Source organism: Taudactylus pleione, unplaced genomic scaffold (assembly GCF_031769625.1).
Source record: "Taudactylus pleione unplaced genomic scaffold, aTauple2 ptg000086l, whole genome shotgun sequence".
Taxonomy (NCBI): domain Eukaryota; kingdom Metazoa; phylum Chordata; class Amphibia; order Anura; family Myobatrachidae; genus Taudactylus; species Taudactylus pleione.
In genome coordinates this window covers 21695595-21723340 of record NW_028284488.1, presented here as the reverse complement: position 1 = coordinate 21723340, position 27746 = coordinate 21695595, and the positions used below count along the sequence as shown (strand labels likewise).

General features: G+C 41.4%; 1 long non-coding RNA gene across 1 annotated transcript; it reads right to left on the bottom strand.

Annotated features, from left to right (window-relative positions):
- Positions 1 to 26: 26 nt before the first annotated feature.
- On the bottom strand, positions 27 to 27746 carry LOC148529213 (uncharacterized). Its single transcript, XR_015877843.1, has 3 exons — positions 27681 to 27746; positions 26888 to 26944; positions 27 to 188 (listed from the first exon to the last, which is right to left on the bottom strand). It is a non-coding gene; the product is annotated as an uncharacterized LOC148529213 (long non-coding RNA).

The window sequence follows — 27746 nt, the reverse complement described above, 5'->3', positions numbered from 1 at the left end:
TTATCACTTTTCACTCTGTCTCCTAACTCGGCTTAGTAACTAGACCCCTAAGTACACTACAGGTATTCTCTTAACTGCATTTGATAATAGTATACTTACAAAATCTGCAGAGGCACTCTACTGTACAGCTGCTCTGAGGTGACTCTTCCAGTGACCTATTACAGGTATCTTGGGATGCTTTGATGTGTCTACAAAAATCAAAGGTTTGAAAAGAAAACAATTTAATGAGAGGTACTTAAAAGATTGGTATCATGATCTTACACGAAGATTTCATGTTTTCATCTGATCTCCTTGGTGATTCCTGCCCAAGAACACATTAAAAATAAACTGCATGTTGGTCTGGTAAAGGTGTTCTACAATATTAATTGATGACAGTATGTTGAGCATTCTAAAGTAGAATATACCATAGAACAGTGGTAGGCAAAGTGCTTTACACAACTTGTAACCGTAAAGGGCTTAACAATTTACTCATGTGCTGTACTGCTTAGGCAGAGCCACCACTGGGCAGTATATCCTCCACATTCTGACATCAATGCATAATGTACACACAACAAGAGCTATGGGTCACTCTATTGGGGTATATTTACTAAAGTGCAGGTTTTTAGAAGTGGAGTTGTTACCAGTAACAACCAATCAGATTCTACTCCTTATCTAGCATCTTCTAGAAAATAATAGCTAGATTCTGGTTGCTATGGGCAACAACTCCACTTCTAAAAACCAGCACTTTAGTAAATATACCCCTATGTATAGGAAATACACCACCATTGCTGGTGGAGGTGCTATACAAGGGGAGGCAGTTTGTTGCAATGCGGCGGACCCCTTGTTGCAGAACATACAATCTAATTTTGTACTACATGTGCAAAATGCAACTCTGGTTTACAGGTGATAACCCACAACAAAACAGGACCATGGTGCTAAACACACATGAAATTCAGTATTCATTACCTTACAAATATTCAAGTCATTCAGTAACTCATGTAAACATCCCAATTATATTGCCCAATAAAAATAAAAAAGTCTCTAAGCTAAATCGCCAAAGTGATAGCTGTAAAGGTAAAATAGTCTGCCTTCTTCGTCTCGTCACACCTAACTACAGTAAAGGATGATTATGTGCAGTGACCTGAATATATTGGGAATTACTGACCAGTTTAATTCCTGTTTTCCTTGAAACAATATAATTTGTATTGCCACTGACATCATGTACCACAGAAAACAGCAGTGTTGACTTAAGTAACAAAATGCTGACACTTGTGTCTAACATTTACATACGGAAGACTTGAAGGGTCATTTATGAACCACAACAGTGGAAAACTGCAGTGAGATGCTCTTATGTGACATCATGTGCCTACTTTTGCACCTGGAATTACAGTGAAGCACATGAATTTGCTGGCCAAGATGGCAGCATCTACAGTGGTACAAAAGGTTGTTTTGGCCGGTGACACGAGTTGAGTGGATCAGGGACGTTCCTGATTAACCCAGAAGATGTACAGTTTAGGCACATGAGTGCACGTTGTTTTTTTTATTGCACCAACATGCTAAAATTAGATACAATTTTGTAGGATAGGAGTGTTGACCTGGGCATCGGTTGGGATGATACAAGCTTTGCAGCAGGGTACCTAGCCTTTTTACCTTCAGTGATAATGTTACCATTTATTTTTATATCCGACATATTTTGCGCATCTCTAAGCGCACTTTGATCAATGTCATAAAAATATTTAAACACCTAAGAATGGTGTTTCCAATAAATACAGTTGCAATATCCACTTTCTGTCAGTTAAAAGTCCTAACTTAAACTAAATCAAGCAGTATCTTAGTAGAAAGAGTCACCCCCAAATTGTTAGCAGACAAACAGGTGTACTCACACACACACAAATAAGCACTGCAGCTCTACAATTCTAGTGATTCGTAAATGACTGTTAGAAAATACAGGGATCTATGTACTAAGCCTTGGAGAGGGAGCAAGTGAATGGAGATAAAGTACCAACCAATCAGCTCCTATTATTTTTTTCAAACACATCCTGTAAACTGACAGGAGCTTATTGGTTGGTACTCTGTCCACTTTATCTCTCTCTAAGGTTTAGTACATAGAAGCCACAGCAACTAATATTGAACTAAAGATGTAGACATGTAAAGCTACATCCTTTACAATTACATTTCCTTGACCATTTTAATGGCTACTAAAAACAAATGCAAAATATTGTTGCACAAGTTTCGGAGCATGTCCCAGCCTGTGGCTGCAGTCTTGTTGACACAGTAAAAATGTCTCTGGCGTTCCAGCAGTTCCCGCAGCCATTCTGCATTGGGTTACTCAGAAGGACTATTATCGGCTTATCCGTAACTGATGCTGTCTTTGTACGTAGTCGATTGGATTTGCGAAGCCACCGGTGGGTGTCTTAATACAAATCCAGCCGCTGCGTACACATTTGCAGCTGCATTAGCGTATCTCTCTGAATCAGGCCCAGAAATCTAAACACTATCAAACAAACTATCAAGGTATGTGGCCTTCTAAGAATAAGTACAAGTAAACATAAAAGTAAATCGGTCTATTTGTATTCTACGTTAAGTGGTCATGAATCCTTTATTTCCATATTATTCAGCATAGCCCATACCTTCCAATTGCCCCAATTTGTAATGCTACCATCTAACTAGGTGTGCCTAGTAACTACCTTGGCATAGGTCAGACTGGTCTATACCTAACTACAACCCCCTAAATGTGTGATTACTTTTTACCAGATACCGAACAGTGACAGAATTATGCAATAATGACATAAGATGTTATGAATACAACAATCACTTAACAGGAACATAACTGTAAGTCACTGCATTGTAATTCCCAGGCATTTCTTTCCAATATTATCCTAATTAGGAAATTATACCAGCAATTCTTCATCCCTCTTGCTGTTCTTTCCTGTGATAAAGTTCAGATACTACTGGCCTATTACAATGGGGCTTTTTGTTTTTCTACAACCAGATTACCTGGTGTATAATATACTGTAAGGCGAGTTAGCTATTTTTTTTTAAGAGCAGTTGAGTGTTGGAAAATAGTAAATAAAATTAGTTTTTCCTTTATCCAGTAATAGTTTTAGATAGGAAAAGAAAGCAAACCTCTTTTTTCAGGTGCTAACAAGATGACCAGTTACTGCTTAATTAACTAGGTGTAAAGTTTTACATATAATTAATGTTTATAGTTTTAATACGAGTTGTGGAAAACAATGGACTTTAGCTTCACCCCTTAGTAGACAACAGAGCCAGCAGCACAGCTTGCTTACTTGCCTGCTAAAGGGTTAAATAATTTAGTTTGCGCCTAAACAAGACTATAGAGCATGTAAAATTACTTTTTTATTCTGTTTATCTGTAATCAATGAAAAATGTGTATGTTGTAGAAAAGTTGCAGAATTTTTCAAAAGAATTCTGCCATTAATTTATTCTTTTTGTATTAAGAATTTGTATAGTAACTTTACATTTTGCAAAACAGTGTTGTTGACACTTCCTTAATAAAGCATTTTTAAAATCAAAGTGCTATCACTATTTTTTTCCTACAATAAAAGCCAAGTTCACAAAATAAGGTTTTCTTGTTGGTAAGATCTGCCTAAAACAAAAATGTACATTTTAGAGGAAAATAACTTTCTTTAAATTTGTCAATTAGAATATTATTTTAGTTGTGTTAAATTAGTACATTTGATAGAGCAATTATTTGGTGAACAATTTCACATACAATTGCATTTCAGTTACAGAGTATCAGAAGGAGAGGAGAAAGGATGCTGTCCTAACAAAACCAAACAACACAAAGTAGGGCAAACAAAAAATAATAATGTGAGGGAGGGTGTCTAGTGACCCCAATGCAATCAGAGAAATGGATGTCCCTAAGGGTCTGAATGCACCTTTCACTCATTGGATGCAAAAGTGTCAAACCAATAGAATTTAAAAGTAGTGTCCAGAAGTTACCATTCTGCTCAGATGCTCAAGAGAGGTATTATGCCTTGCCACCCTCCAACCTAGTGGAATGAGCCCTCAATTTTTCTGGAACAGACACTCCTGCACCAATATAAAACTGACTAATTACATCCATAATCCACTGAGCAATTGTCTACTTTGATGCTGGCCAACTCATTTTGATACAAAAAAATAATCTGTCTAGTCCACCTCTTTAACCCTTCGTACGTAAGTCCTAGGAGCCCTGACCAATGTTAAGGATTTCCTCTTTGGGCCATTCCAGAGCATAGAATGAACATCAATTTTCTGGCTCAAAAATAATCTGGACACTACAGTTGGCTAAATTGAGGAATTCACCCTCAGAACAGCCCTATTCTCTTGGAAATTGAGAATAGGAGATCGACATGAGAGCTTCCAATGCTCTACATTCTGAGGAGATGGCCAAGAGAAATACCCTCTTCCAAGTACTGTATGTATATTCAAGTCACCAGAATATAAAAGACTAACATGTTAGAACTCAATGCATTGCAACATTTAAGTTAAGATATCAAGGGACAACTGGAATAACTTGAGGTTGAACATAAGGAACATCTGAACCTCCAGAATCAATCCAGGTTTCTGTGAAAGAAAACAGATAGTGTTGATACCTGAATCTTCATGGAGCCAAGATGCAGCACTACATCAAGCCCTTTGTGAAAATCAACTTTACTAATCTAAGCAATGACATAAAGTTCTTCTGCTGGCTCCAGACCAGATGATAACTACTGGCAGAGACAGATTTCTTTGCCTTCAACATAAGCTAAACCAAACTGTTGGAATACCTCTATGTTTTTAATATTGTGGCTTCAATAGTCACTCCATTAAAGCTAGACATAGTAAGAAATAGTTATTTGTATGAATCTTAGTTTAACAGCTCTGGCCACAGAGAGAGATTATGTGGTATAGCTTCTACCATAACAATGATATCGGAATACTAGGAAAATCATGGCTAACAGATAGAATAGGTAGGTGAGAGGGTAACATCAGAAAGCCACCATAGCATGGATTAGCATCACTCCAGCATCCCTGGAGTAATAGTTTTTATCTTGTAGTTCAATCTGGATGCCATTGTGTTAACATCTGGCTGAATCCACCAACTGCTGTAAATTGTTTGGATGAAGGGACCACTCCCCCAGATGCAGGTCCTGTCTGTTGGGGTAGTTAGATCCTAGTTGTTGGCTCCTGGGATAAATATTCCAGTGAGAGCTTGAATATTCTTGTCTCTCTCCTTCATTGCTTGAGCACTCTTTGTGTCCTACTGATGGCCCTGATATGCCATGGCTGTACCATTGTCCAATTGTAACTTCACTGTTCATCCCCTCAGGAGGTTGAGTCTCATCAAGAGTTGAACACTGTCCAAAGCAGAACTTGGCAAAGACCATTGGGGCAGTGGTGATGTCAAAAGGAAGAGCCGTGAATTGGAAATGCCTAGATTTAATTACAAACGTGACTAGGGACTGATGTCCCTCCCAGATAAGGGGACACTTACATAAACACCTTTGATGTCCATATACACCATAAATTCCACCTGCTCCATTCTGTTGCAGTTGACAGTAGACCTCTAGGATTCCATTTTGAACTAGTCCACCCTAAGGTGAATATTCAGGTAAATTAGATTTAGAATGGGCCTGGTGTACACTATTATCCCCTGCTGAGAGCAATGCCTGAATAGCTCCATCTAGAGCCAACAGACTAATTGAAAGGAATTATTTTATCAGGCCAGATCTCTATAATCTACTGTAACTCTGTTTAAAGATCCCCCTCACCCAAGCACCTTAAGTAGATAATAAGCATATGTTTCTGAGGTGCAACAGAAAAGGTCTCATCCCACCATGCGGGTCACTTGCAAGTCACTTGTATTTTGGCCTAGGACCTGGGTGGCAATCTGCCTAGGGCTGCTTTCACTTTTTCAGATAGCCACAGTAAACTGCAGCCTAGCTTCATGACAAATCTAATCTTACCTTGGGGGCAAAAGAATGCTCCCTAGGCTTTGGAGCAAAAGAAGGATTAACAGAATTGTTCCCCCCATGGCCAAGGAAATTATTTTTGAACTGCATAAAACTTCTCCAGCAAAGGGAAGAGACTATGGAGGAGTGGGCAATAAGATGCACTGTAGCTGCTGTGAGACTACACATTCCAGCATACCCTGCCATACTTTTGCTATCCGGGCCATAATTAGGGTAGTGCGACCTGTGCCATGGCACAGGGCAATGCCATGGCACTGGGCACTGCAGAGGGCCTGTCAATTTTCCTGTTTATTATCATTCTCACTTGTAGCTTCCTCCTCTTTTATCCCCGGCTTCTCCTGGTCTCCCCTATCTCTTCCCTGGCCCTTTCCCATGAGGTCATGGCCCTTTTTCAGGTGCAATATCTTATATCCCTATTTCAAAAATGAAGGGGGAAGGGAGGCTCCAATGCTCTCTCTGGCACAGGGCACCAAAAAGTCTAGTTACGGGTCTGATCTGGGCTTACTAAAACTGTGGCAGGACACACTGGGATGTTTAGTTCAACAGCAATTGGAGAGCCTCTTATCGCCCACCTCTAGTCTCTTAAGAAAGATACCCCCATTGTTGTACTAATTCTATCACTAATGCGGAGGGATTTATTTGAAACAAAAAGAAAATATTAGGGTCTCTTTAGATTTCAAGTACTAGTATTGTGACTGTGGCCTAAGTGAATAAGGCGGTGGATCTGTTAGTCCAACCAGTTGGAAGGAAGACACTAGTCAGGTACTCCTAGGTTAGATTTACTAGGGAACTTCAGTGAAGTGAAGAAGTCAGAAATGTGGGCCTGGAGGGGGCTCCTATTCTTGCCCTGTATGTAGTGTGCTTTGGCTGTGCTTCTTGTAGGCAGACGATAAGTGGAAGAAAATGATAACTTGATCCATAAATTTGAACAAAATTGTTTCCAAAGTCTGGAAATAAACTGGAAAGAATAATAATTTTATTTACAGTATATAGCACTTTTATTCTAATAGGACTCGGTGCTTTACATTTGCATTTACAGCACAAAATGCAAAACATGGTGCATTAGTGAAATGCTTAGGTGAACAGGAAAATCTTCAGTCTATTTTTGAAGAACTCTAGAGTGGAGGCTTCTCGAACTGTGCAGGGAAGTGAGTTCCATAGATTCGGACTCCCAAATTAATTCTGGGAAATTCTAAGTACCGTTAATAGTCCTTAGTGGATCGTAGTCATCGAGTTGGGCAGTAAGGGATCAGAAGCTGCTTCAAGTAATTGGGTTCTGGTCATGTAGGGCTTTGAAAGTCAGTAAGACAATCATGAAAATGATTCACAATCTTACAGGCAACCAGTGAAGCAAGTTGAGAATGGGTGTTATGTGGCTGGAACAGGGTGGTTGGTTAATACCCTGGCAGCAGCATTTTGTACCATATGCAAGTGGTGCAATTCTTTTTATGAGAAACCAAGATAGAGGGCACTGCAGTAGTTTAGGCATGATGATATAAATGCATGTATAACTTTAGGCAGATCTTCTAAAGGGAATTAAGTGTTTGATTCTGGTTATGTTCCTCAGATAAAAAAATGATGATTTGACTGTGGCTGATGTTTAAGTGTCAAGCCCCTATCCAGGACAACACCAAGATTCCGCACATGTTCAGTGTTTTGTAGTTCTGAGCCCGCAAGCATAAGGCTCATTGGTTGGCTTTGCTGCAGTCTTGTCCTGTCACCTATCATAAGGACCTCTGTGTTATCAGGGAACTTAAACTTCTATAAGAAACAATACACACACACATTATATATATATATATATATATATATATATATATATATATATATATATATACACACACACACACTGTACATATATATTGTCAAAGTCAAATATTAAAACTGGATAAAGTACAATAAAATACAGCACTTTCTGACCATTATAAATATTTTCATTATAGGCGTAATTTCTTATTTCTATTGAATTTGTATAACTATATTGATGTTTAGACTTATTTTAATCAGCATTTGATATGATGTGTTTTATAGATAAATACTGCATCTCTGCTGTAAATATACAGTCAGGTGCATAAATATTGGGACAGTGACAGAATTTTCATATTTTGGCCCCTTAAAAAGTGGGAGGCACATATAGAAACCATTGTAATTCCTACACCATTCACCTGATTTGGATGTAATTACCCTCAAATTAAATCTGAAAGTCTGCGGTTAAAGCACATCTTGTTTGTTTCATTTCAAAGCCATTGTGGTCGTGAATAGAGGCCAAAATATGAAAATTCTGTCAATGTCCCAATATTTATGCACCGGACTGTAAATGTGATATTATAGATGTAATGTTTCTAGATCCATTTATTCGCAGTTAAGCAATGTAATGTCCTACCCCTGAAACTCAATATTTCCCCTCACACAAAGGAGAAGATCCTGACCTACGCAACATCGAGTATACATAGATCCCTGCCTGTACCCAATGATTTTATTCCCTAAGGACTATTTGAATGTTAATCTTTAAATTGTACTGCAGTGACTCAAGTAAGCTGATCGGACTTACTTTAATAATATATATACATGTGTGTGTACATATTATAATTATATATATTAGTGCCTTGCAAAAGTATTCACCCCCCTCTGCATGTTTTGTTGCCTCACAACCTGGAATTAAAATGGATTGTTTGAAGGTGTGCATCATTTCATTCACAGAACATGCCTGCAACTGTGAAGTTGTGTTTTTTTATATATTGTGAATCAAAACAACATTTAGGACAACATAACAGAAAACTTCAGCGTGCATAACTATTCACCCCCCTTAAAGTCAGTACTTTATCGAGCCACCTTTTGCGGCAATTACAGCTGCAAGTCGCTTTGGATAAGTATCTATGAGCTTGCCACATCTTGCCCCTGGGATTTTTGCCCATTCCTCAAAGCAAAACTGCTCCAGCCCCTTCATGTTGGATGGTTTCCGCTTGTGAACAGCAATCTTCAAGTCTGACCACAGATTCTCAATTGGATTGAGATCTGGGCTTTGACTAGGCCATTCCAACACATTTAAATGTTTCCCCTTAAACCATTCGAGTGTTGCTTTGGCAGTATGTTTCGGGTCATTGTCCTACTGGAAGGTGAACCTCCGTCCCAGTCTCAAATCACAGCAGACAAACAGGTTTTGCTCAAGAATATCCTTGTATTTAGCACCATCCACCTTTCCATCGACTCAAGTCAGTTTCCCAGTCCCTGCTGCTGAAAAACATCCCCACAGCATGATGCTGCCACCACCATGTTTCACTGTGGGGATGGTGTTCTTGGGGTGATGGGATGTGTTGGGTTTGCGCCAGACATAGCATTTTCCTTGGTGGCCGAAAAGTTAAATTTTAGTCTCATCTGACCAGAGCACCTTCCTCCATACATTTGGGGAGTCGCCCACATGCCTTTTGGCAAACTCAAATAGTGTCTTCTTATTTTTCTCACAAAGTAATGGCTTTTTTCTTGCCACTCTTCCATAAAGCCCAGCTCTGTGGAGTGTACGGCTTATTGTGGTCACATGCACAGATACACCAGTCTCTGCTGTGGAACTTTGCAGCTCCTTGAGGGTTACCTGTGGTTTCTGTGCTGCCTCTCTGATTAATACCCTCCTTGCCCGGTCTGTGAGTCTTGGTGGGCGGCCCTTTCTTGGTAGGTTTGTTGTGGTACCATGTTCTTTCCATTTGATGATGATGATGGATTTGATGGTGCTCCTGGGGATCATCAAAGATTTGGATATTTTTTTTTATAACCCAACCCAGAATTGTACTTCTCAACAATTTTGTCCCTGACTTGTTTGGAGAGCTCCTTGGTCTTCATGGTGTGATGCCTCTTGCTTACTGGTGTTGCAGCCTCTGGGGCCTTTCAGAAAAGGTGTGTTTATACTGACAGATCATGTGACATGTCATATTTCACACAGGTGGACTTCATTTCACTAATTATGTGACTTCTGAAGGTAATTGGTTGCACCAGAACATTTGAGGGGCTTCATGTCAAAGGGAGTGATTACATATGCACATACCAATTTTCTGAAATTTATTTATAACGATTCTTTTTTATATATATTTTTCTTATTTCACTTCACCAAAGTAGACTATTTTGTGCAGGTCCATCACATACAATTCAGATTAAAAAATTAATTAATTACAGGTCACAATGTAATAAAAAAGGTAAAAGGGGGTGAATACTTTTGCAAGGCACTGTAGGTGTGTATATATATATATATATATATATATATAAAAAAAAATTGAAGGTCCCTGTGGACTTGCATACATAGGCAAAACTGTCTGTACATTTAGAGAGAGGGCCGGACAGCATAGGTCGGCCATCCGGTTAGCCCTAGATAGAAAGATTAGTGATTAGCCGGTCGCTAGACATTTTGTGACAGCTAGACACTCACTTGCAACATTGAGATATAAGCTTGTTGACCATGTGTGACCCTTGATTAGAGGGGGTGATCGAGGTAAAAGGCTCTTGCAATTAGAGGCCACTTGGATCCACCGGCTAAATATTGTGGCTCCTTTGGGCCTTAATGAATATTTGTCATGGTTCTAATTTATTTAGGTAATACTCTTTTTCATGCACTGATATATTATTTGGTGGGTTGATATTCAGAGTTTTTGGTTTTATTTAGTGTCTCGTATTATGTTTATGAATTTTTAACAATTTTTTATTTATGTACATTAAAATGGTAATTCCTGTCCCTTGTTGGTGTGCAGGTGCACACCTTCAATATTGATTGTTGTACCTTCTGGATAAGTAGCCGCTAAATTGTGGTAACTGTATTGTGATTATATCCGGCAGTAATTAAGGCAGCCTAGTATGCAACCTACCATATGGATGTGCCGCTGTACTGTATTTTGCTTATTTACTTTGGTGTCCTAGTTACCTGGATGCACAGTGCCGGGTGGTTGACTGTGCACTCCCGGGTGACGCGCGCGCATGTGACGTCATGCCGACCACCAATCGGCAGTGCTGCACTGTAAGTTCTGGTGGTTTTCCTACACTGGGATTGCATTTAAGGTAAGATTGTGTGTATTTTTTAATGTATGCCTTGAAGAAAGATGGATTAAACATCTGAAACGTTGCATTTAAATAGCATGTTTCTATAATTATTTTACTCATGGAAGTGCTGCATATTTTGCAGTCTTGTGTATGGTGTCGTGGCTTTGGGTTGGATGAGTATATAGAGTGCCGATCATAAACTGTACATTATACATAGATATTTATATATATATCGTATATTATACAAACACTTATGCTGCTGACTCACTGAAGATCACACCTCCCTGTGGGATAGTTAAGATACATCTCCATCAAATATCTGTTTTTTGTTTTACCCCCCTAAAGAAGTCTTGTTTACAAGACAAACTGCGTTGTTGGGTGAATTTACGGATATAACCACTACATGGTGTTGGCCAATGTTGTGAGCTCACACCCAGTCAGGGTGAGACAGAAGGCTAATTACATCTCACCACCAGGGCGGCATTATTGCTTGTTATGCTATCTTATGTAAGCATGTTCTTAAATATTGAATACCAATTATTTAAGAATAAGATATTTTAAAATAGTATCTAACGTGTGGCCAATGGCCTTTTATTTCGGGTGCTTTCGTGGTATGAGGGTATGATTCCAGGATCCACAAAGAGATATACAGCACATACAATGATCCATAATATAAGAAGACGATTCTAAGGAGGAGTGTTTTAAACTAAGAACTCTTCTCCCTACCTTTCTGGTTGATTAAGCAAGAACCATTTATGCTGTTGAACTTTCATTCCCTTAAAAGGACTTCAGATAACTACGATAGAATACATAGAACAAGGTTTGCCACCAAAGAAGATACAGAAGGAGTCCTCTATAAGGATATTTTTACAATTGTTTGTGGTGTATGTATAAACTAGATACTGTTCTAACAGAATCAGTAAAAAAGGTAAAGAGCAGCAGCCTATTTTATTATTATTATTAGCATTTATTTATATGGCGCCACAAGTGTTCCGCAGCGCCTTACAAAGTACAAAAACAAATTGTATACAAGTGACTTACAGAACAATATGTGACTAATGTTAATAACGAGATAATATTGTTACTATTTTGTTTGATTTAATGTTGATCGCAAGAAAAGGAAAAGTTTGGGTATATAGATATATATATTTATATTCAAAGAGGAGCTCCAGCACTCTGCTGTATAAATAAACTTACTTGACCCCGTTGCCTGCTGCTAAGATAACGCAGAATACCGTGTGTCTATATACATATAGATGCAAATGAGGGGCACTCAGGGTTACAAAAAACACATTAACAGTCCCCAGATAAACGGTCAACGTTTCAATGTGATTAACATATACAAACATATATATATAATTTTTTTTTTAAGGGCACAGTCGTGCCCTTATATTAAGGCTGAATTTAAAAAAATGGAAATCTCCATAGGGAATTCTGGAGGGGGAGGCATGGTGTTTACACCTCAAAAGCTATTGGAGGTACTGAAAAACAAAATGGTTTAACTTGGTGCTGATCTAGTTAACAATATATGTTAAAACTGCAGCTCTCTAAATACACAGTCTACTCAGTCTGCCCTTGCAGACATAAGAAGAAAAAAAAAAATTACGATGAATCAGCTAAAAGTTTAATACATTTTAATATATCCCTATTGGTTCAAATAAAAATATAATGGTATTGCAACCATATATACCAGATACAAGCTGACAATTATATATTAATTATTCCAGCATACATCACAAATAACGGACCCACAGCACATATAGAATATTAAAAATAAATTTAAACCTTGATCTAACATGTATTATAAAACAATGTGCACATATCATTTAAATCAGTCTTAGATATAGACCATTTAAATGATATGTGCACATTGTTTTATAATACATGTTAGATCAAGGTTTAAATTTATTTTTAATATTCTATATGTGCTGTGGGTCCATTATTTGTGATGTATGCTGGAATAATTAATATATAATTGTCAGCTTGTATCTGGTATAGATGGTTGCAATACCATTATATTTTTATTTGAACCAATAGGGATATATTAAAATGTACTAAACTTTTAGCTGATTCAGCGCTTTCTGTGGGAGTCAGCGGCGCTGGAACACGGCAAAGGCAGCGGGCAGTAGCAGCGGCGGGGACCCGGCGGCAGTAAGGCCAGCAACGGCGGGCATGTGGACATCAGCGGCGGTGGCGCAGGTGTCAGCGGTGACGGTGTGGGCATTAGCGGTGGGCTTGGATCCGAGAGGATCCAATCCTTGCCTGCCATTTAGCAGAGTTCGGCAGCGGAGGCCATTTTTAAAATTCAAAGTTGGCCGCCGCGAGCCAATCATGGCTCACAACATCATCGCCCCGCTCCCTCGGCTGGCTTATATAAGCCAGCACAAGGAGACAGCATGCCAGTCCGATGGCTGGGAGGGAGCAATGAAGAGCTCCCGAAGAAGGAAGACGCCGGAAGTCCTAGTGGGCGGCAGCCATGCAAAACAGCTGACACAGGCTGCCACCCACTAGGTGAAGAGGACATCAGAAACCCTGAGGAGGTGGTAGCCGTGCAAAAGAGCTAATTGGCTGCCACCCCCAAGTGAAGACGACGAAGCCCTGGCGTGTTGATGCCCGCCAGGCGAAGACGCAGAAGCCCTGGCAGGTTGATGCCCACCAGTCGAAGACGCTGGAAGTCCTTGTGAGCGGCGGCCATGAAAAAGAGCTGACACAGGCTTCCGCCCACTAGGTTGGTGCCTGCACAGCAAAGAGGCCATAGCCCTGGTGGACTGGTGCCCGCCAGGCTAAGTCGACTAATTTCTGGGGTGGCGGCAGTCACGAAAAAGTGCTTAAAGGCCGCCGCCCCCCAGGTGAAGGTGCAGACAAAATAAATTTTATTTAAAACAAAAAATCGGTGTAGTCTGTTCATTTTAATATTTATTTTACAGGTGTACTACAGGTACCAGTGGGCCCTAAATGCCCCACTTGTTGGTACTTGTGGTTTTCCTAGTACCAGCATGCCGGGGAGGCTTGCTGGGACCTATAGTTTACCTGCAGAAGACAATATTATTTAAAATGCACCACTATACACAACCCGGCAACTACCGGTATGCAATCGGGTTAGGGTAGGGGAAGGGGGGTTAGCGTTAGGCACCCCCGGGGGAAGGTTAGGGTTAGGCACCCCCCCAGTAGTCTTAGGTTTAGGGTGCGGGGAAGGTTAGGTTTAGGCGCTAGGGGGGGTTAGGGCTAGGTACCCTAAAGGAGGGTTAGGGTTGGTGGGGGGGGCGGAAGAGTATTAGCAATAGTTAAAATACTTACCTTCGGGATTTTCAGGGCTGCCGGTCTTCAGCTGTTGGGATTTGAAACGTTGGACATAGGTCCGGCGGTCATTCATACTGATCCCCCACCCACCGCCCACGGGTGCTGAGGATATCCCAGGGCTGGGGTGCCCTGGAGAGGGGCACCCCTTTATTGGGGGGTCCCCAGCTCCCTAGCCTAGGCTGACTAGCAGCCACGGTTAATGCTTCAGCTGGGTGCTCCCCTGGCTGTGGCATTAGCCCCACGCTAGAAAAAGTCCGGTGCTGGTTCTGGACAATACAAGGGGACCCTATGCATTTTTTCCCCATGTTTCCAGAACCGGCTCAGAGCCCAGTGCTGGTTGCGCAGAATATGGGGGACCCTTACGTCATTTGTCCCCTGTATTTTGGCAACTAGGACTGGTTCTGATTAGCCCGGTGCTGGTTGTGTTAAATACAGGGGACCCCTATGTCATTTTCCCCCTGTATTTTCACAACCAGGACCGACAGTTAAGTGCCTGGGGCTGGTTGTGCTTTAGGTGGCGGGGGCCATTTACACAATCAACCTGGCACCCACTGCCCAGGGGTGCTGGGGACAGCCCCGGGCTATCAGCCCAGGCCTGGGGTGCCCTGGAGAGGGGGGCCCCTTTATTGGAGCTGCCCAGCTCGGGCTGGCTAGCGGTCCGAGTTGATGCTTTGGCCGGGGGACCCCCACTAGAAAAAGCGCGGTGCTGGTAATGGATAATATAGGGGACTCCCTATGCTTTTTGTCCCCTGTATTTCCAAAACCAGGACCAGCTCGGCTGAACCCAGTACTGGTTAGGCTAAATACAGGGGGACCCCTATGTCTTTTGTCCCCTGTATTTTAACAACCAGGACTGGCGATAAACAGCCCGGTGCTGGTTGTGCTAAATGCAGGGGACCCCTACGCTTTTTGTCCCCTGTATTTTCACAACCAGGACTCGCAGTGAAAAGTCTGGGGCTGGCTGTGCTTTTGGTGGGAGGGGGGCCATGTCCTGTTTTATTTTATACATATTAAATTTTTAACATAGATGCATAGATAGATCTCACCGATACATCCATGTATCTGTATCTTATCAATTTTATTTTCTCAGATGCATGCCCAGCGCCAGTGAGCCCCTATGTCGTCTCGTCTGCTGATGCCCCTGTGCACTGCACCCCACTGCTCCGCACCCCCGCTGCTGTCGCTACCCTGCATGCCTTCAGCCCGCCCCTGCAGCCATCTCTCACTCTGCACCTCCCAAATCACCTCCTCTGTGCTGGCCCTCCTTCCACCAGCGCTAGTGTACAATTTTGTTGCCCTTCTCCCCTGCAGGTAGCACAGTTTGCTCCTCCAAACCCTGAGAGTTAATACATTTTAAAAAAGCAATGAAATTCCATAGACAAAAAGCTTACAGTTTCACATTTCCCATTAAGGCTTCTTACACATGATCTGAATTTTCACTAAACCTACTGAATTTCTGCCACTCAAACCTTAAAAAGCAATGAAATTCTGATAATTAAGGCTGACGTCTTAATGAATGTGTTCCTTGCGCAATGAAGATATGGTATGCCATCACACCCTGTGGTTAACTACAGATTCAGCAATCTCAGAGTGAGATTGCTGTCACTCTCAAAATGGGTGGAGCTGCTAATACACACAATTGTGTGCTCATTGTAATACACTGTATGTATGCCTCCTCTCTGCTTCCCTCTTCCTCTCCCGTTACTCCTCATTCTTTTCTCCCCCACAATGGTCCTACTACCCAACCTCCCCCACAATGGTCATCACCCACCCTCCTCTCCCTATCACTTTACCACACCTTCATCTACATCACACTAATCTCCCTCCCTTTCCTACAAATGCATCCCACCTCTCTTGCCTATTGATCACTTCCTTCCACTCCTACCTCCAACATCTCACCTGTGCTGCTTCCTCCCTCTGGAACTCTCTCCCTCTCCGACTCTCCACCTCTCTACAAATCTTCAAACGGGGTCTCAAGACTCACTACTTCAAAGCCTTCCAGCTCTCATCCTAACCTGCTGCTTACATGCTTCTTCCTCACTGTCTACCCTATCTGTGTCACCCGTCTGTCTCCCCCCTATAGAATGTAAGCTCTCACGAGCAGAGCCCTCTTCCCTTATGTTCTTTTCCTTCACTCACTCATACGATCATCTACTCAAATCTCTCCACAAGGGCACTTTACACTTGGTAGCTGACGCCCTGCTGCTTTTTTGAGTGTTATGATCGCTGCAGCAAGGTTTATAAACTATGTTCTTTTTCTGTATTGTCTTGTACTGTAAGTCGCTATGTTACGTTTTTTCTCATTTGTTAATGTACTTTGTGAGGCCATATAAAGAATAATATATATATATATATATATATATATATATATATATATACATACATACATACATACACACACACACACACACACACACACACACACACACACATATATACTAGAGATGAGCAAACCCTCCTGAATTTAGCAGATCCGAGTCGGATCCAAGCAGGCACGATTTTTCCCGCCTGACTCGGATCTCAAACCGAGGCAAAACTATAGAGTCTGAAATCTCACGGTTCGCGAGCTTTCGTCTCTATGATAAATGTAGTATATAAGGGACCACGCGACGGACGCCATTTCACTCCGGCTGTGGAGACTAAACAGGGAGGGTGTGTAGTGTAGGGCTGGGAGAGGTACTGTTGATCCATTCTGGGCTGTCTGCTGTGTCCAGCTGGGCTGGTGCATATACATCTGGGCTGGTGCTGTGTCCATCTGGGCCCAAGTTCTGGACTCAAAAATAAATTATATTATTATATATATATATATATATATATATATATATATATATATGTAAAAAAAAAAAATCAAAGTGTCTTTTATATATTTCTGTGTGTGTGTGTGTGTGTGTGTGTGTGTGTGTGTTAGGCTTAACCGCAGTGCCGCACAAGATCCAGCCAGCAACGCAACTTGCAACCTAGTGCTGCCCGACTCTGGTCGTGCTAAAACAAACAAACAAAAAATCAATAAAGGTGTCTTTTATATTTTTCTGTGTGTGTGTGCGTGCTAGGCTTAACCGCAGTACTACACAAGATCCAGCCAGCAATGTAAGTTAAGTTGCAAACTAGTGCTGCCCGACTCCAGTCGTGATTAATCTGTGCTCTGGGCCCAAGTTCTGGAGCTGAAAAAAAAAAAAATATATATTGTCTTTTTTTGGCAAATTTTTTTTGTGTGCGTGTCAGCTACACCTGGCTGTCACTGTCATCATCGTGGGTGCGAAGGGGTGCTGAGCTGCTGTCTGTCAAGGGGCTGCATGAATATTGCAATGAAAACTTTTTTTTTTTAAGTTATTGGGTTACAAAAAGTTTTTTTTTTTAAATCTTAAACATAGCAGAAATGTTATCGTAACCGCTTATAAAGTTATATGCTCTAAAAAACTAAAGCCTATATTTATTTACAAACCTATATAGAGTAGACATCCTAAATTCTAAAACTGTTCTATTCAAAAATGTAAAGAAAACTCAGGAGAGGCCTCAGAGAACATGAAAAAAGATGCTCTAGGTGCTGAGCCTCAAGGGATTTCTCCATCATGGTCTGCAGTCTGGAAAGGTTTCATTGACATGTTTTCTATAAAGCAGTTCAAAGTTACAGCCTTCAAAGTGTCTAGCTATAACACCCACCTTTGCCAGGAATTACCAAAAATTATTACAAGCAAAGGATTCATCTGTCCGGAATCTGTCTGGGAATTCACGGATCATATTTGGCCTGAATGCACTAAGACATCTAGTGATTCTTTCACTGTGTTCTGTAGCCGACTTTGGGCCTGATTCAGACCCACTCGCAAGCGGCTGTCCGCTCGCAAGTGGGTCGATGTTGTGCACTGCGCATGCGCACGACGGCGGGAGCTCCGTCGTGCGCATGCGCCAGACGCGACGAGCGAAGGACTTTCCTTCGCTCATTGTGTCTGATCAAAGGGGGCGTGCTGTTGATGGTGATTGACAGCACGCCCCCTTTGGTGGGCGTGCCGGGGGCGTGCCTCCCTGACGGGGGCGTTCCCAAGGGAACGCCTGCCGTCAGAAGCCGGCCCACTGACATTACTAGTAATGTCAGTGGGAGTGATTTTGGCTCTGATAAAGCCAAAATCACTCCGGGCCTTGCGGTTGAAAACCTCAACCGCAGGCTCCGGCTCGCAGTGGCGATGGTCGCGATGGTCAAGACCATCGCGGCCATCAAACTGCACGCACGTATAGGCTGTGGGTGGTGACCCACAGCTATACGAGCGTCCAGGAGGACACTCCATTTTTATGGAGGGCGGCCCTCATTCAGAGCGTGCGGCTCTGAATGAGGGCCTTTATTCCTATCTGAATTGCAAACCGAAATACGGAATAGTAAGCACAGACAACATGAAGGCCTTTGTTATTCCGCTGCCTGAATGCCAACCAATACCTCCCAGAGGTCTTGATAATGACCATCCCCATCTGTTGCTAGGCCTTCTTCCAAACCATCCATCCTTGACTTCCTGTCCAAAAGGGTGAGCAGGGTACAGAAAGAGGAGCTAGATGTCCCTGATTACATTTTTTTTTCATCTATAATAGATGATGTGGAGAGATAACAGCTTCAGATGTTGGAACAGGGGCTCCCACCTATTTGGCTTCCCTCCAGAGAACACTTCCGTCAAGAGAACAGAGCTCTGTTCCTCAGGAAGTGTCTATGCCTGAGCTGTCTGTTGGTAAATACTATTCAGGAGATGGCAACCCAAAATAACAACTATAATAATGTGACCACCGATAACCAGCCAGATCCCTTAACAGCAACATACCCCAAATGGCCAACTCATAACATGACACCCAGTTTGAAGCCTCCTCTTCCTTATGACACTAATCCAGTCGCCATGGTTGATCAATCAGCCATGTGTGGTCCACCCAATTTTTGGCCTTCTACATTTTAACATTCACATATCTAAGAAGTGGACAGTGGGAACAAAGGGAATTTGAAGGCCACTAACTAACTTTTTTTATGTCCCTGTACAGGTTGGGAAATTCCATTACAGAAGGTTTGCAAAGGATTATATAAGTCAATTGTATATTTATTTTTGGAAAGCACGCTTCCTGGTCCCCTTCTTGGATGAAAAAAATACACTGCCAGCAAGCAGGCATGGCACTCAAGAAAGAATTCCCAAGAAAGACACAATGTAAGACTTAAACGTTAAATCTTAAATGTTGCATTTGCTGCTCTGTTCCGCTTGTCCACATATCTCATATGGACAGTGGACAGTGGGAACAATGGCAGTTTGAAGGCCACTAACTATGGTTTTTTTTTATGTCCCTGTACAGGTTGGGAAATTAGGATTTTGGTACTTACCGATAAATCCCTTTCTCCGATTCCACAGACACTGGAGCCTCAGTACAGTGGTGTATAGAAGTGGGTTAACCGGGAGCTGGCACCTATAAAAAATTTGAATGGTAGCTAGCTCTTTCCCCTCTATAACCCCCTACAGGTCAGTCTAAATAAACTGTGCCTGAGGGGAGCTGGAAATTAAGGAGAAAGGAGACAGAAAAGCTACAGCATTCATGTACAAAGAAGTAAACAGTGTTAAGAAAGGAAAAAACAACATTCCAATCAGACTCTGGAAAACAAACAACCGTCTGACCCTGGAAAACCATAACTAATGCAGGTAGAACAGCGCAGGGTGGGCGTCCAGTGTCCCCTGTGGAATCGGAGAAAGGGATTTATCGGTAAGTACCGAAATCCTAATTTCTCCTTCATCCACTAGGGGACACTGGAGCCTCAGTACAGTGGGGACATCCCAGAGCTCACATCCCGGGTGGGAGAGCACTGAGAACCCTGCAAAACTGCATGGCCAAACTCTGAAGCAGATGCCGCAAATGTATCAAAACGGTAGAACTTTAAAAAAGTATGCCTGTCTGACCAAGTGGCAGCACGACAACGCTGGTTTAAGGAGACTCCGAGCAGCCGCCCATGAAGAACTTACTGAGCGCGTTGAATGTGCTGTAATGGAACCAGGTGGTTTTCTTGAAACCGCCAAATAAGCCTGTCTTATAGCCAGACGAATCCATCTAGAAATGGTCTGTTTTGAAGCCGGCCAACCTGGGCGCGCCAGATCAAACCCAGCAAACAAAGCAATGGACTTTCGTAGAGAAGCAGTTATGTCAACATAAATCCGGAGCGCTCTGACAACATCTAAGGATTTAGAGGCTGGAGACATCCGTAAACACAGGGACCACAATTGGTTGGTTTATATGAAAAGCAGATACTACTTTTGGAAGGAAAGATTTATGAGTACGCAACTCCGCCCTATCCTCATGGAAAATGAGATAAGGTGGACGACATGAGAAAGCACTCAGTTCAGACACACGCCTTGCTGAGGCGAGTGCCAAAAGGAGAACAACCTTCCAAGTTAAATACTTTATCTCCACCCTCTGTAACGGCTCAAAAGTGTCAGACTGGAGAAAAAACAGCACCAAATCCAAGTCCCATGGTGCCGTTGGAGGCACAAAAGGAGGCTGAATTCTGACTACTCCTTGGAGAAATGTCTGGATATCCGGCAATAAGGCTAATTTCCTCTGAAAGAAAATGGACAGCGTGGATACCTGTACCTTTAAGGAACCAAGACGAAGGCCTGCTGTTAAACCAGCCTGAAGGAAAAGAAGGTTGCATGATACCTTAAATACTGACTGAGGCGAATTGCATCATTCACACCAAGTAACATACATCTTCTATATATGTTAATAATTTTGAGACGTAACCTCCTTCCGAGCCCGAATCATGGTAGGAATCACACTTGACGAGATACCCTTTTTCCTGAGGACGGCCCTTTCAGTAGCCATGCCATCAAATGAAGCTGCCTTAAGTCTTGATAAATAAACGGCCCCTGAAGAAGTAGGTCTTCTTGTAGAGCAAGCGGCCACGGTTTGTCTATCAACAGGCTCTCTATGTGTGAGTACCACGCTCGTCTGGGCCAGTAGCACCTTGACATTTTCTGGCTTGATTCTTTGAAGCAATTGGGGGATGAGCGGGAAAGGAGGGAACAGGTATATGTAGTGAAACAGCCACGGTGTTGTCAGTGCATCCACTGCTGCTGCCTGCGGGTCCCTAGTTCAGGAGCAGTAAAGTGGTAATTGGTGGTTCAACCTCAACGCCATAAGGTCGGCCCCACCTCAGAGTCAGTTGGTGAAATACTTGTGGATTGAGGGACCATTCCACCGGATGAATGTCCTGCCGACTGAGGTAGTCGGCCTACCAATTTTCTACTCCTGGGATAAAGATTGCAGAAATCGCCACTGCAAATTCCTCTGCCCAAAGTAGAATTCTGCTTACCTCCCTCATGGCGGCCTGGCTTTTGGTGCTGCCCTGTTTGTTTATATATGCCACCGCTGTTGCATTGTCCGACTGTTGCTAGAGGAAAGATCTTGTAGAGCCCTAAGGAGTCTAGGTCCAGCTCCCAGGGCACAAATTTTAGACTGACCTGTAGGGGGGTATAGAGGGGGAGGAGCTAGCTACCATTAAAAAATTTTAAAGGTGCCAGCTCCAGGTTAACCCACTTCTATACCCTACTTTACTGAGGCTCCAGTGTCCCCTAGTGGATGAAGGAGAAATGCCTTTATAGAAGAATTGCAAAGCATTCTTTAAGTCAATTGTTTATTTTTTTTGGAAATCGCTCTTCCTGGTCCCCTTCTGGGATGAGAAAATCAACTCCCAGCACCAGCAGCCATGCTCAAGGATTCTTCTGTGGTAAGGACTGATGTAAATGTACTGTATCACATTTTTTGGGTAAATGCCTCCTCCCCTCCCCTTCTCCCTCATAAATTTTCTTTTGAATCAAAAAACAAAATTAAATTTACTACCAATCAACCCTTCCTGTCCCTGCCCTACATTCAACTACATACATACTCCAACTCCCTCAGGCCTCTCTTGAATAATAAAAGTATTTCCTGATGTACCATGTTTGAAGTTGAACTGCCATGTGTTTGTGCCACCCACTGCTGCAGCTTAGCTTAGTCATAAGAAAAAACAAAGGAAAATGTGTTCCTATTGAGGCACTCACAAGATCATATTTGGCATTGATATAATTCATTCACCATCTGGGATGGGAGAATAAAGGCTGTTGCCCAAATAACATAAAATATAACTTTTATTATATGTCCTTAAAATAAAAAGCTAGCGAAATATTCAAAATTGAAAAGATTGAAAAAACAATAAGTTGTAATAAATGTATTGATCTTGTCTTCATTGTGTTAATATGTATGGTCTCTGTCCTATATTGTATTGCATGGAATTACCAAATATAGAGATCATACTGTACACTGAGTTCTGAGATCCAAATTGGTCATGTGAAAGTCCACAGGTATAGATATACGGTGACTGGACTACTCCAATAATAATCAGTTGAATGCTGAGATCTAAAATGATCCTGTGTTAATCCACAGATATGAAAATATTAATGACGGGACTGCTACAGTGTAATCAAATGGTAACATGGGTCCATGATTTACCTGTGGTTACAAATGTTGCCTTCACTGTCAAGAATATATATGACACATAAGCATACATTAGAGAAAATCATCAGTTTAGTCTCAGTTGAAGATATATTTCATGGGGTCACAATAAACCACTACTAAAATTAGTATGTCAAAGTACTGTCAGCTCAAGATGTACACCTTAATTGTTATTGTTATAACTGTGCTGCTGTATCCATGATGTAGTGTAGCATGTCTCCCAAAGACACCTCAGATATTACTATTAAATACTCATTTGTTCACAAATCGTGTGGTTTATTGATTAGACTTAACAAGCTGTGCCTCTATCAGTTAAAACAATGTTTAAGGAGGACTAGATGTAACTGCTTGTCTAGTTGACATATAGCAACATTAAATAAACAGTGTGTCAGTTTGGTCGCTATTTACAAAAGAGATATCCTTAGTATCTATGTATGTAGAATGATATTTTATGGATCTTTAGCATTCATAACAACAATTGCTTTATTCCAAATAATTAGTGTCATTAATTGGCCCTATGTTCGGTCTATGCACACAGATGAATGGGGCACGTGGGGTAATTAGCGTCTCTCCCTAATAGTTATAGTCAAATTGCAAAAATTCATTATGATAGTTTAATCAGTTCTGTGACTGAATTTCACAGGCTACATTCCTGTCCATATATTGTATTAAATATAGCAGCTATCCAGTTGTAATTTGCAATAATGAACAGTGTATCAATATTGTCACTATTCACAGAAGAGACTCCCCATAATATCCATGTGTGTCAGTTGTATCTATTCAAATTTGTGTATCACTCAAAGATTTGATTAACCCTAGATTGGGTCGACACACACAGATAGAAAAACCACGTGAAATAGTTAGCGTCTCTCTCTAATAATTATAGCCGGAGTATAGACATTCATAATAATGGCTCTGAACACAGGACCGTAGTGGTATCTCCAAAGTAATGGTAGTAGCGCCCAGTATAGCTATTAAACAATGTTATAGCCTTTTATGGCATCATATATTTAGAAGACATTTAATAGGTTTCACTGTTAAAAAATGCAACACACGCTGTCAGGAGCGTGATGCTACCCTGATGTACGTTTCGCACTGAGCTTATTCATAGGAGCCAGACAGCTATCTTGGTGCAACTTCTGGGCCTAAACAAGATGAACAAGTCAATATTGTGAGCTGGTCAAAATTGACTGGAAAGGAGTGGAAATAAATGTTATTGAGGTTATTAATACTGTAGGAACAAAAAAAGGCAAATTTTATGTGATTTTAGCTATTTTTTTTATTTTTTAAGAAAAAATCCAGATTCAAAACCAACACACGAAAATAAAACGCGGAAGTGATGTTTTGGCAAAACAAATCCAGATACAAAACCAGGGGAGATCCAGATCCAAAACCAAAACACGGGGGTTGGCGCACATCTCTAATATATATACACACACACACACACACATATGTACATAATATATATCTATATCTTTAGATAATTAGAGGAACAGAGGTTTGTTTGTAGGTAACTCTGGTTAATCCTAAACATCCATGCGTAGATGACAGAAATGAAAACCTAACCCCAGAAGACAGGCTGTGTCAATCTATCAGTACTAGACAGGAGAGGGCAAGTGGGTAGCCGCAAAAAGCAAAACAGAAAAACACTGCACGAATCATACAAATAATTTTCATACATAGTTATATAAAAGAATGGTGTCTGAAGTGACAAGAACAAAGGCAGAAGCTTAAATGGAGGATAATGGCAGATTTCATACGAGTGTACTTCATAAAGAAAATCACCTCCAGACAAATAAGAAACTTTTATAGTGACCCATCTCATATTACATTTATCTATAGGGAAATTGTCAATTATGAGAGTGATGACAGAGCAGCAATTGCTTTGTAGACAAATGAGTGCCCTGGCCATGCCTGCAGGTAAATGAACTGAGCAAGCCTCTATGGACCCAACTGCCATTCATTATGTATTTAATCTCTATACAATTACAAACATACTTGTATTACCTATACACACACACATACAGTATATACATGCCTATTTTTCTGGAGAGAGAGGGCACTCAAAGGGGACTTTAAAATAAAACTAATCTTAAGGAAAATTAATTTTGGCACAGAGGTCATCACAAGAGGTTCTGTTTGTTCCTGATGAAAAATACCACTGAGTATATACATACATAAATAAACACACACATAGTACATACAATACATACATAGAAACATACATAAATCAACATGTGTCTCCTTGTGCAATACATGCAAATGAAGATCACCAATGTGTAAAAAAAAAAATGTGTATAAAGTTAGGGGGGAATTCAATTAGCCGCAATAAAGCGATAACTTAACGGGTGTTAAGTTATTGTACACTTCGCAACTTTTTGTGCAATAATTTTGCATAGTTTGGCTATGCGTGTTCCCATTTGTCGCACAATCCAGTTGCAGAAGCCGCGATGCAGCAAATGTGCGATAATTCTTTGTGTATTTTGCAGCGATAAGTATAGCTAAAAATGGGAAAACTGCCTGTACCCAAAAAAAGCCTACTGTTATAGGAAAACTATTTAAAAGTGTATTAGCGGACGTAAGAAAAAGTATTCTGGGTTCTTAAAATGACTGTTATATGCATTAAAAAAAAAAAATACATTTAAATGATAGAAAGCAAGTGTTTTTTTTCCCCAAATCAGTTTACTTAAACTGGGGGTGCATAAAAATGTCTATAAATATATATTTGTGTCATTTAAAGACACTTTCAAAATAACTTCAAAATACACCTGTAACACCCTCATGCAATCTTAGAAAACACCTGCCCCATTCATGCGGTACCCCCCATATACCTGTCCCACATTAATAAACCCACTTTCCTGCATTTTGCACTTCTTCACTCCAAAAATTACATATCATTATTAACCAAATTAAGCGAATTAAAAAAAACAAAACTTTTTACCTAATTAGTCATTACGGAAGATGTCCCAGTGATTCTGAACCAAGTCCAACGTTTTTGGCCAAAAATAGGGGTTTTGCACAACTTTTCACCTGCTCAGGAGGTGGTGTAAACTTTTCACAGATTTTTGCTAATTAGTATTTTCACCTGCGAAAATCCGTGGCTCATAGGATTTTGCGATACGCATTTTTTGTGAAAAGTTAGCGCCGGTAAAAAATTTTCGCAAAACAAATTGGCTTATGGAGGCTAATTGAATTCCCCCCTGAGTGAATCCAAACCAAAAATAAACCAAATGTCAAATCCTCATACAATTCTCCAGATGTTTTATAAAGCAGCATAAAAAAAAAAAAAAAAAAAAAAAAAAAAAGAAGGTTGTGGTCAACAAACATATTGCACCCTATAGAGCCACTCTATTACTAAATTGTGAATGTATATATTGGGTGTGCTATGAATGTTGGTCTCTCCGTTTTTTGAACTGCTAAATGAAACATGAGGAATTGTATGAGGATGTGTATGTTCTAAGAAAGTCCTGATTCAGATAAGTGCAATGTTGGCTTATTTTTGGTATGCAACCACTTGGTCTGTACACATTTGAGACATTTTAGTGATTTTAATTTAAATATATTGCACAAGGAGGTATCTGGTTTTTCTTTTGGTTGCCCCTCTAAAAAGGCAAAGTATTGGTGCTCTTCATCCTAAATTAGGATATTGGACTATTCACTAGCTTCACTTTTTCTTTATTGACTTTATGTGTGTGTATTGTGATTATATGTATAGATTGTAAGCTTGCGAGCAGGGCCCTCTTACCCTTATGTATGTCTTTTATGTATGTATGTCCCTTACAACCCAGTATAATGTTACTTCAAATTGTAAAGCGCAACGGAATTTGCTGCACTATATAAGAAACATTATATATATATATGTGTGTGTATATATATATATATATAAACATATGCACACACATACATATACAGAGGCGGATCCAGAACAAAATGACAGGGGGGGGCACCACGACAGGGGAAGGTGTGGGGCAGGGATATTTTTACTTGCAAGTTCCTGGGAAACTGGGTGTGGCCTTGTAGCAAGGGGCATGGCCTCACAGGGAATGGCATACCCACTAGCCACACCCTCATTTTCATCACGCTGAAGGCATGGAGTACATACAATAACCAAGCCATGACAATGTATGTCCTACCTGCCAGCTGGTGTTCTAAGCTCCATTGGTAGTTGTCTAAATATTGGAAAGACCTGTCTGGAAAAGAGATGGGGAATAAATACCTGATTTTAAAAGGGGGCAAATAATTTAGATTCCTCCCCCTGAATCTGCAACTGCCAGCCAACATAAAGCATTTAGAATGTATGGATCTCTCTCATTACTCTCTCCCTGCCCATATCTATATTACTGCCCCTTCCCTCCATATTGATCTGATCGCCCCCCCTCCATTGTCGTTGCCCTTGCATATCTACCTGATTGGCCCCTCCATAGCTCTCTCTCATTACCCCATCCAAAGCGCTCTCTTTCAGTTCCTTCCACATCATTCCCCATGGGCAGCACCAGCAAACTGCTTCCTTTAAAGTAACGCCCCTGCAGTAGCACCCACAGCAGCCTGCCCTGACTGCTGAGGAAGAGGGGAGATAAGGGAGGCAGAGCGGCTCTGATTGTGTTACAAGTGTAACACATGCAGGACTGGCATCAGAAATTGTGGGGACCAGGACTGACAAAATAGGCAGTCCCCCCTCCCTGTGTTTCTGAAACTTCAATCCTGCAGTGTCTCTCCAGTTCCAGCCAGCCCCACTTGTGTCCCCAGTCAGCCCCCTTCTGTCTCCAGCCCCAGCAGCCCCCCTTTGTGTCCCCAACCAGCCCCCTTCTGTGTCTCTAGACAGCCTCCTGTCTGTCTCCATCAGCCCCCTTCTGTCTCCCCAGCCAGCCCCCCTTCTGTGCTTCTTTCCAGCCTCCCTTCTGCATTCCCAGCCCCTCCCACACTTACCTTGTTGTTGCTGCTAACAGATGCAGCTCCTCTCAGCGGCACGACAACATGCACCTCAGGTCTAAA